Source organism: Myxine glutinosa, chromosome 1 (genome assembly GCF_964187855.1).
Source record: "Myxine glutinosa chromosome 1, kmMyxGlut1.1, whole genome shotgun sequence".
NCBI classification, from domain to species: Eukaryota; Metazoa; Chordata; class Myxini; order Myxiniformes; family Myxinidae; genus Myxine; species Myxine glutinosa.
This window is the reverse complement of record NC_136261.1, coordinates 396,878,405-396,889,952: the sequence shown is the minus strand read 5'-3', so window position 1 is coordinate 396,889,952 and position 11,548 is coordinate 396,878,405. Positions and strand designations below refer to the sequence as shown.

The following is an 11,548-nucleotide window of genomic DNA, read 5'->3' as shown; positions in this document are numbered from 1 at the left end:
ACAAAACGACGGGCCAGCCGATATTTCCCTCTTCTCGTTTTGGCTTCCTTCCTGCGTGGACGACCCTTCTGCCCCTTGCCTCCATGAACTCTCCATGCGGAACATCAAATGAAACGTTGTTTGTGGATGCGTCTTATCTGTCTGGATGTGTGATGTCGGTCAGGCTCTGTCCGGCTCCGATGTTGGCGCGAAGCAGGCCTCGATAAGGCCCCCTTCGCACACTGCTAGGCCATCGAGCCACTCGCTCGCCCCGGTCGCGCCCGCTCCAGCGGCAAGCCTCGCTCGCACGTTAACGCCAGGGAGGAGAATCGACGGCGCTCCAACGTTCCCCTGACATCCGTCGTAATGCAGGCAATTTGCGGTTCGCAAAGGAAAGGTCCAACCGGGAACGAAAGGCAAAGGCAGAAGGGAGGTCCGGGCAGGGACGAAGCCAAAGCAAGAAGGGCAAAGGGAAGAGCTCCAACTCAGAGGGACAATCCAAAGCAAGAGGGCCAAGGGAAGAGAAAAGCAAAGGCGAAGACAGGCAGAGGCGAAAGCGAAAATGTCGGTCAGCCAGCCGTTTTACTGATAGTCTTCTGACGTCAGCTCTCTTCTCGAATCTTCCGATCGTGCCGGTCGCCTCTCATTGTTTGAGCACTTGGCGCCCTGCTCCCATGCCATTGGTCGGTGGCCAATCGCAAGTTCTTCTTTACCCTCCAATCAGTGCTCTTGGTGTTGCTCACCCCTCCCCCTCCTGCAAGTCAAGAGTCCTTCTGGGTGTGGCTATTGCCTGCCTTGCATGATGTCTGCTTGCCATGGCGCCATTGTACGCGGCTGCTTCCTGCTTGCCTTTCCGGTCAGTCCTTATGGCGGCGGGGGATTAATTAATGTGGTGCACTATTGGGGCTAATGCCTATGGGATGTATTGCCATAAGGGACACCGGGATGTTCACAGAGGGAACGACACACAATGGAATTAGCATAATCCCGAAGCTGGATAACAAGCCCCGCCCCCTCATGGCGGGGACACATACCCAACTTATCCGACATCCGGTCTAGACTGGTCCTCCACTTATTTACATTGAGATGGTTTGAGCTACCCAAGACAACCGGCGAATGATACCTATACAGATCTACCTAAATCTATATATGCCATACCCACCGAAATAACAATATGCTATCCCCCATGGAGAGTTCCTTACAATTAGCCATCTCCCAATTTTTTCTATGCGGCGCTTTCGGAGATATAGACGTGCAAAGTTTTTCGGTTTTTCCAAGATAGTGCCCATACCACGTGACCTATAACATGATAATTATTAAAAATTCTACAAGAAGAGGTGCACCTGTGGTGAAATTTTCCTGTCAATCGGACCAACGGTTGCAGAGAAAATCATATTTATTCTGTGTGGACAAACAGACAGACAGACAGACAAATGAAAAATCACTCAGAGAGCGACACTTGGCAAAAGAGAACAAAGCAGAATGGCACTCGGTAGAGCATCCTTTTGACATCACAAATAATTAGTGGTTGAATTATGTGACATTATATGCAAATCTTCAAATTCAGTTAATCGGATGAAAATTGTCAATTTTAGAAATTTGGCCTATGTTGACCTTTGGCCCATGTTAACCTTTTGGCCTATGCTGATCTCAAAAATAGTTGGTGGTTGAATTCAGTTAGCCGATATGAAAATCCTATTCAAATTTCAAGTCAATCGGATGAAAATTGAGGATTTCAGAAATTTGAAAATAGTGGTTGACCTTTGGCCTATGTTGACCTGTTAACCTATGTTGATCTCAAAAATAGTTGGTGGTTGAATTCAGTTAGCTGATATGAAAATCCTATTCAAATTCCAAGTCAATCGGATAAAAAATTGAGGATTTTAGAAATTTGAAAATAAGTGGTTGACTTTTAGCCTATGTTGACCTTTTGACCTCAAAAATATATGGAACTTTGTCGGACCACAAACTCTAACATTTGGTGAAGTTTCGTGAAGATTGGTTTAAAATTGTGACCGGTAGGCAAGTATAAGTGAGCGGACACACACACACACACACACACACACACACACACACACACACACACACACACACACACACACACACACACACACACACACACACACACACACACACACACACACACACACACACACACACACACACACACACACACACACACACACACACACAATCACACACACACAATCACCATACTTGTCAAAAACTAGACCGAAAGTCTAACAGCGGCATAGCTGGGCTTGTAAAATATTATAAACCACAAACACACATGATTAGCTTTTTAAACAGTCGCTAATGCTGTTTATAAAATTAAAACAAAGAAATTTGGAGGAATCCCGACATCCGTGAGGTAAATTTTACTTACAGAACTGAAGGAGGATCTACTGTAATCTATATACCCCACAATGGTTAGGTTAATAACATGCTATCAAAAAACCGAGGCAAATTCCTTACTTCCACAGTTGTTAGTTCCGTACACCGCTTATCATGGATTCATGAACCATACACCGCTTCAATTCACTAACTTTGTATTCACGACATTGGGATTAAAGTGTTATGGTCATATTTACTATGTTATTATTACTAGCATGGCTCACCACACGTCGTTTCAGAAGGATAGGCATCTTTGACCATTTCGGTGTCTTTTGGCTCTTCAGGGCCATTTGGGTCTTCAGGGTCATTTGGATACTCTGAGCCTTCAAGGGTATTTTGGGTCTTTGGGATGGTTTGGGTCTTTGGGGTCTTTAAGGGTCTTCAAAGATCTTTGTGGTCTTCAGGGTGTTTTGGGTCTTCAGGGTGTTTTGGACTTAAAGGGTCGTCAAAAGGTCTGAGGGGTCTCAGCAGTGTAAACGTAACATAGTCTCACGGCGTAGTCTCACGGACCCTTTTAGGGTGTTAATTTTTATTTGAAGAAGAAGACGACGTTTGGGGCACATATAAACAAACAACCATATGCGTTTGCTCTATTATAATAAGATTACTATTATGAAAACGATACAACTGAAATGATACACTACTGTATCAAGAAACCTGGGCTTAATTTGTCCGAAGCCGTCCGAAGGTGAGGCATAAAGCCTGAGGCCTGTACGTAACGTTTTGCTGAGAGAGACATAACACCGATGCGTTCAATATTTGATGGTCATTTTAACAATCGGTTTGTTTGCGTTTCACACTGAATTAAAAAACGCAAAGGTGGAGCATGTAGATTGTGATATATGACGGGTTCAAGGATATGTTCGGCTTGAATTAAATTGGAATCAAAATGCCGGAGTGTGGAGAGTCAGCCGCCGTACCGCCGTAATGACATCAGACGTAATCACATCACACTGTCATGTGACCAGGTCCTCAGCTCTGATTGGTATATGTCTGAGGGGATATACATACATACATACATACATACATACACTGTTGTAGATGGCTTTGCTCTATGGGCTACGCCGTAAAAACAAGCGTTACGCCTAGGTCCCCCATCGGTGAAGTGATGCGAGTCGACAAAGTGGAAGACGCAAGGCGGCCATCTTGGATTTTGACGTGGCGACCCAATTTTCAATGGCCTTCTTCCTTTTGCCTAGATACACCCACACACCAGATTATAAGTTGGTACTTCGCTTATTTTTCAAGATATTTCGCTCACAATGTTCAGACATATATATGGTGGTGGCCATCTTGGGTTTTGACGTGGCGACCCAATTTTCAATAGCGTTCTTCCTTATGCCGAGATACACCCACACGCCAAATTAGAAGTTGGTACTTCTCTTATTTTTCAAGATATTCATCTCACAAGGTTCAGACATACATGGCGGCGGCCATCTTGGATTTTGACGTGGCGACCCAATTTCCAATAGCGTTCTTCCTTGTGCCTAGATACACCCACACACCAGATTAGAAGTTGGTACTTCGCTCATTTTTCAAGATATTTCGCTCACAATGTTCAGACATATATATGGCGGCGGCCATCTTGGATTTTGACGTGGCAACCCAATTTTCAATAGCTTTCTTCCTTATGCCGAGATACACCCACACACCAAATTAGAAGTTGGTACTTCGCTTATTTTTCAAGATATTCATCTCACAAGGTTCAGACATAGATGGCGGCGGCCATCTTGGATTTTGACGTGGCGACCCAATTTTCAATAGCGTTCTTGCTTGTGCCTAGATACACCCACACACCAGATTAGAAGTTGGTACTTTGCTTATTTTTCAAGATATTCAGCTCAAGGTTCAGACATACATGGCATCAGACATACATGGTGGCGGCCATCTTGTATTTTGACGTGGGTTGCACCCACACACCAAATTCGAATGCGGTCCTTTGCTTACGCACGCACGCCCACACGCACGCAAGGACGGACGAACTGAGGGGAAAACCATAGTCCTACTTTCGCTCCGCGGTGTGACGGGGGACAAAAAATGTTTTGCCAAGTAACAAGACTCAAATGCAATACCCTCTCCTCTGGCGAGGGTAACGAGTTCATAGAACATGATGTGTGTAGGTGTATGTGCGTCATACTTTTTTGACGTCTATTAATTCTTTAAGTACTATTAAAATGTATCTTTCAACCCTTTAGACTGCTGAGGCCCTTTAGACCTTGGAAAACCTTTTAATAGTTGAGACCCAAAAGTCCCTGAAGACCAAAAATACCCCAAAAACCCAGATGACCCAAAAGTCCCTGAGGACCCAAATCACCCAAAAAGTCCTTGATGACCCAAAAGTCCCTGAGGAACCAAAAGACCCAGATAACCAAAAAGTCCCTGAGGACCAAAAAACCCAGATGCCCAAAAAAACCCAGATGACCCAAGTCCCTGTGGACCCAAAAGACCCAGATGACCCAAAGGTCCCCAAGAACCCAAAATACCCAAAAGTCCCTCAGGACCCAAACAGTTATTGATGACCCAGATGACCCAAAAAGACCCAGATGACTCAAAAGTCCCCAAGGACCCAAAAGTCCATGAGGACCAAAAAGACCCAGGTGACCCAAAAGTCCCCGAGGACTAAAAAGACCCAGATGACCCAAAAGTTCCCAAAGACCAAAAAGACTCAATGACCCAAATGTCCCCGAACACCCAAAAGTCCTGGAAGACCCAAAGTACAAAATGGTCAAGCAGTACAGCAGGCAGGAAGGCATGCCACACGGCCGTGCAGACCAATGAAAATTTAGTCCAATGGACCAACGGGCCCCCTAGTCTTTTTAAATCCACGAGTGGGCCCGTTGGTGCATTGGACCAAATTTTCATTGGTCTTCACGGCCTTGTAGCATACCTACCTGCCGGTCTCAGGGGGGTCTTTTGGGTCGATTATATCAAGCAGATTATATTTAGCTTCAGGTCCGAATCCAGATCCGGCCCATCAGTGGGATACAAAACGTAAACTGTTCATCCTGGCGGAGATTTGTGCTCTACCACGTGTCCTTATCATCAACTCGATGACATCACAAAAGAGTAAAAAAAAAAAAAAACTATCATGAATTCCACGATTCACCATTCTCCAGGTTGTTTTCCTCATCTTCAGAACCAACGGAATCCTCGACATTGATCTGCAGGACTCCAGCATGTCCTCCCGTCTTCTCGACGTCCTTTCCACGTCTGTGCACGACGGTCCGTTCCGATCTTCGTCGCGCTCGGCACGACTCCATGTACCGACATAGCTCGACGTACATGGTGAAGGTGAACTTCCGTGCGGCTAAAGAACAGAGTCGATCCCTCACCGGAGCGGGTTCGGCTCGGGCACAGAGAGCTCCGAAGGTCTCGATCCACAGACCAGTGATGGCGGCTCTGAGAGACTCCTCCGAGAGACCGCGGATCTTCAGGCAGGTTGGGACAAGACCGAGGCCGCACCGAACGTTCATATAATCCATTATCGTCCAAGAACACGCGCTGAGAGATTCAAAAATAAATAAATCACCTGTTGTTGTTGTTTTTTGGTCCTCCGCTCGTAGTGCATGATATACAGTATGGACTACAAAGTACTGTGCTGACTTAGCAGATCCCCAAGTAGCTTAAGCACTCAAGTAAGCATTCCTCCAACAAAAGTGTTGATAAGGAACAGCTGGCTTGGCAAGCGACAGAAAGTTGATCGGTGAAGGAACACACATCAAGGTGGTACGAGCACGGATGTATAATATATACGTCCGTGGGTACGAGGTACGAGGTACGAGGTACGAGGTGTAGTACTGAATAACGAGAAATAGCAATCGGAGATTGAACACCGTCGCAACTAGTTTGGTTTGGTGATCTTACGTAATTTTAATAATAAATGTGTTAATACGAATGAATAACGGTCCAATGGGTGGACGCTACTTTGGGTTACTTCCGGTTAGCAACAACCGCCGCCATTTTATCGCGGTGAAAACAACTCCGAGCAACGATTGGAACGCCATTCCTTTGTGTGAAACTGTTCGTAATTTTTAATTTAGTCCGTCCAAATGTCGTTCAATTACGTGGAATATCTTACCAACGATGCTAAACATCGTTATGAGGTGAAATTTGATTCGATTAGGCGAGATAAGTGTCCTAATAACTTGTGCAAGCATCGATAACACAGATTTCAGTCGAGAATCGAACCCAGGCTCAACAGTCCAAATGAACATTTAGTCGAACCTTGCACCATCCTCTCATTTTGGTGTATCAGTCGCAAAGTTACGTGAAAGGTGAAAGCAAAAGAAAAAGAAAAAAATTGAATACTAGAAAGATCAATCAGAGATCACAGACCCTCGTTCGGACTTCTTTGGTTTGGCAAATAAATGGCAACAAGTACTAAGTGAAAGGTCATAGATTGAAAATGAAATGCCTAATTGGTCTAGTCGTAAATCTGTAAAATCATAAGTCTGGAAAGTTGCAAATGTAAAATGGCCTAAAGGTTGTAAGATCTGTAAAGGTAGAAATGGGTCAAAAGTGTCTTAAAAGGTCCAAGGCATCTACAGGCTATTAAAAGGTCTGAAAGGTGTGAAAGTCTAAAGGGTATAAAAGAAAAGAATCGAAGGGTCTTCGGCATTCTAAACTCTAAAGGATTGAACGTTTCCAAGGGAAGGGGAAGCGTCTCCTGAGTGAAAGACACATGAAAGCCCGCTCTGGAGTTCGCAAAAAAGCACCAAAAGGACTCTCAGACTATGAGAAACAAGATTCTGTGGTCTGATGAAGCCAAGATTGAACTGTTTGGCTTCCGTCTGGACACTCTGCCATAAAGCCCAGATCGGTGGAGTGTTGCAGTGATGGTTGTCCTGGAAGTTTCTCCCATCTCCACACAGGATCTCTGGAGCTCAGCCAGAGTGACCATTGGGTTCTTGGTCACCTCTCTTACCAAGGCCCTTCTCCCACGATTGCTCAGTTTGGCCGGGCGGCCAGCTCTAGGAAGAGTCCTGGTTGTTCCAAACTTCTTCCATTTAAGAATTATGGAGGCCACTGTGCTCTTAGGAACCTTCAATGCAGCAGAGATTTTTTTTGGAGGCTTCCCCAGATCTGTGCCTCGACACAATCCTGTCTATGAGCTCTGCAGGCAGTTCCTTCGACCTTATGGCTTGGTTTTTGCTCTGATATGCATTGTCAGCTGTGAGACCTTATATAGACAGGTGTGTGCCTTTCCAAATCATGTCCAATCTATTGAATTTACCACAGGTGGACTCCAATCAAGGTGAAGAAACATCTCAAAGATGATCAAGAGAAATGGGAGGCACCTGAGCTAAATTTCAAGTGTCATAGCACAGGGTCTGAATACTTATGTCAATGTGATATTTCAGCTTTTTTTTCTTTTTAATAAATTTGCAAAACTTTCTAAAATCCTGTTTTCTCTTTGTCATTATGGGGTATTGAGTGTAGATTGATGAGGGAAAAAATGAATTTAAACGATTTCAGCATAAGGCTGCAACATAACAAAATGTGAAAAAAGTGAATGGGTCTGAATACTTTCTGAATGCACTGTAGCGTGATATCTCAAAAAGTTGTCGACGGATTTCGACAAAACTTTGTGGACCGGTTGTGTGTCTGACAAGGACGATTCTATTTGATTTTGGTCAAGATCCAGATTCGTTGACTAGAATTTTAAGTGATTCGTCACCATTAGAAGATGGGGCTAAAAGCGATACATAGCATGATATTTCAAAAAGTTGTGAACGGATTTGGACGAAACTGGGTGGACAGGTTGTGTGTGTAACAAGGACTAATCTATTCGATTTTGGTGAAGATCTGAAAATGGATTCGGATACGAGATTTAGTTAATTTTTAAGTGATTCTTCACCACTGAGAGATCGGGTGAAAAGCGATATATATAACCACCTTTAGAGGCCATTTTTCCCCGCAAGCGGGGGTTGGCCTTTTTCGGGGACCGTGGTTGTTTTTTGGGTCCCCTTTTTGAAGCAATGTTTTACCGCCGGATGCCCTTCCTGACGCCAACCCTTTTTGTCGCCTTTTTACGACAAACAGGGAATTACCAGTGAACTGGTACTCAATTTGCCGACCTCGGAAGGATGACAGGCTGAGTCAACCCCCTGGCGTTAATTCAGCGATTGACTGGGATTCGAACCCAGGATCCTAGGATCCTAAGCCCTCACCCTAGCCGCTTGCCCAACACCAGGGATATACAACATGATATTTAAAAAGTTGTGAACGAGTTATGACTAAGCTTGGGGGGGGGGGGTGGGGTGGGGAGGATGATTTGGGTAGGTGACAAGAACAAGCAGATCAGATTTTGGTTCAGGTCCGAATCCAGACCCGGCCTATCAGTGGGATACAACACATAAACTGGTGAACCTGGCAGAGGTATGCGCTCCACCAAGTGCATTTCTAATTACTTCATGCTTGCGTAGTTTTTCTGAGACTGGGATACGTATGTTTTTGTAGATGTATCAGTTGTCACCTCCATTGGATAACGATTTTATAATAATGGTACTGCGAGTTAGTTTATCGCTTTCTTCTCGTTTCTTGGGGAGATTTTGTTCATGGGAATTATTTTTTTTGTGTACTGAATCAAGGCTCGTGAAAGAGCTAACATTTATTTCACAAACAAATCAACAAGACAAACAAAATATATAAAAAGAGGGAGCGAAAGACAAGATGGGGAGAGAAGGGGAAGCACACAAACATAACATTTGAGAGCAGGGAGATGTGTACGAGGGAGAGGGCTTGGGGGGAGGAGGCGTGGGAAGGGGGGGGGGGGAGTTTAAAACACAAGGACACCAAGGACTTCCAGGACAGAAGTTGGTATTTCAAAAAAGTGGATTTGGGGTGAAATTAGCGGGGGTAGAAAAGATCAAGGTTTTGGATGGGGGAAGATAAGAGATGGTGGTGAACAGCTGTTTTAAAGACCTGTGGGTGGAGTGTGTCTGTCCTGTCCTGTCCTGTCCTGTGTTGTGTGTCACTGAACTACTCCCTCAAACCTTTGTGAAATCCTACCAAACTTCTGGTATGCACCTACGTCTCCCGTGTGTATGTCCGAAGGGTATTTGTTTTGAAAAAAAAAATAATAATATTTTTAATCCTTAAAAAATATATATATTTCAACTTCAATTTTTTATGAAATGTATCATCACTTATATTACTAATACATTTGTGCAAAATAATTGTTTGTATTTTGATTGGTGTAAACCAGGACAAAACAGCAACTCAGGTACAGTCATCCATCTATCTGTCTACATATCTGGGCAGTGTCTGTGTTGTCACTGAACTACTCCCTCAAACTTTTGTTTCCGTGGTTGTGAAGTGTATTGAATCGCGTGGTGGTGACGTGTTTTCAATCGCGTGGTGGTGACGTGTTTTGAATCGCGTGGTGGTGACGTGTTTTGAATCGCGTGCTGGTGACGTGTTTTGAATCGCGTGCTGGTGACGTGTTTTGAATCGCGTGCTGGTGACGTGTTTTGAATCGCGTGCTGGTGACGTGTTTTGAATCGCGTGCTGGTGACGTGTTTTGAATCGCGTGCTGGTGACGTGTTTTGAATCGCGTGCTGGTGACGCGTTTTGAATCGCGTGCTGGTGACGCGTTTTGAATCGCGTGCTGGTGACGCGTTTTGAATCGCGTGCTGGTGACGCGTTTTGAATCGCGTGCTGGTGACGCGTTTTGAATCGCGTGCTGGTGACGCGTTTTGAATCGCGTGCTGGTGACGCGTTTTGAATCGCGTGCTGGTGACGCGTTTTGAATCGCGTGCTGGTGACGCGTTTTGAATCGCGTGCTGGTGACGCGTTTTGAATCGCGTGCTGGTGACGCGTTTTGAATCGCGTGCTGGTGACGCGTTTTGAATCGCGTGCTGGTGACGCGTTTTGAATCGCGTGCTGGTGACGCGTTTTGAATCGCGTGCTGGTGACGCGTTTTGAATCGCGTGATGGTGACGCGTTTTGAATCGCGTGCTGGTGACGCGTTTTGAATCGCGTGCTGGTGACGCGTTTTGAATCGCGTGCTGGTGACGCGTTTTGAATCGCGTGCTGGTGACGCGTTTTGAATCGCGTGCTGGTGACGCGTTTTGAATCGCGTGCTGGTGACGCGTTTTGAATCGCGTGCTGGTGACGCGTTTTGAATCGCGTGCTGGTGACGCGTTTTGAATCGCGTGCTGGTGACGCGTTTTGAATCGCGTGCTGGTGACGTGTTTTGAATCGCGTGCTGGTGACGTGTTTTGAATCGCGTGCTGGTGACGTGTTTTGAATCGCGTGCTGGTGACGTGTTTTGAATCGCGTGCTGGTGACGTGTTTTGAATCGCGTGCTGGTGACGTGTTTTGAATCGCGTGCTGGTGACGTGTTTTGAATCGCGTGCTGGTGACGTGTTTTGAATCGCGTGCTGGTGACGTGTTTTGAATCGCGTGCTGGTGACGTGTTTTGAATCGCGTGCTGGTGACGTGTTTTGAATCGCGTGCTGGTGACGTGTTTTGAATCGCGTGCTGGTGACGTGTTTTGAATCGCGTGCTGGTGACGTGTTTTGAATCGCGTGCTGGTGACGTGTTTTGAATCGCGTGCTGGTGGCGTGTTTTGAATCGCGTGCTGGTGGCGTGTTTTGAATCGCGTGCTGGTGGCGTGTTTTGAATCGCGTGCTGGTGACGTGTTTTGAATCGCGTGCTGGTGACGTGTTTTGAATCGCGTGCTGGTGACGTGTTTTGAATCGCGTGCTGGTGACGTGTTTTGAATCGCGTGCTGGTGACGTGTTTTGAATCGCGTGCTGGTGACGTGTTTTGAATCGCGTGCTGGTGACGTGTTTTGAATCGCGTGCTGGTGACGTGTTTTGAATCGCGTGCTGGTGACGTGTTTTGAATCGCGTGCTGGTGACGTGTTTTGAATCGCGTGCTGGTGACGTGTTTTGAATCGCGTGCTGGTGACGTGTTTTGAATCGCGTGCTGGTGACGTGTTTTGAATCGCGTGCTGGTGACGTGTTTTGAATCGCGTGCTGGTGACGTGTTTTGAATCGCGTGCTGGTGACGTGTTTTGAATCGCGTGCTGGTGACGTGTTTTGAATCGCGTGCTGGTGACGTGTTTTGAATCGCGTGCTGGTGACGTGTTTTGAATCGCGTGCTGGTGACGTGTTTTGAATCGCGTGCTGGTGACGTGTTTTGAATCGCGTGCTGGTGACGTGTTTTG

The 11,548-nt window shown here is 45.8% G+C and overlaps 1 protein-coding gene across 1 annotated transcript in view; it reads right to left on the bottom strand.

The window, feature by feature from the left end:
* Nucleotides 1–11,548, bottom strand: part of LOC137416862 (uncharacterized) — a 67,058-nt gene that overhangs the window by 4,245 nt on the left and 51,265 nt on the right. The window lies entirely within an intron of this gene.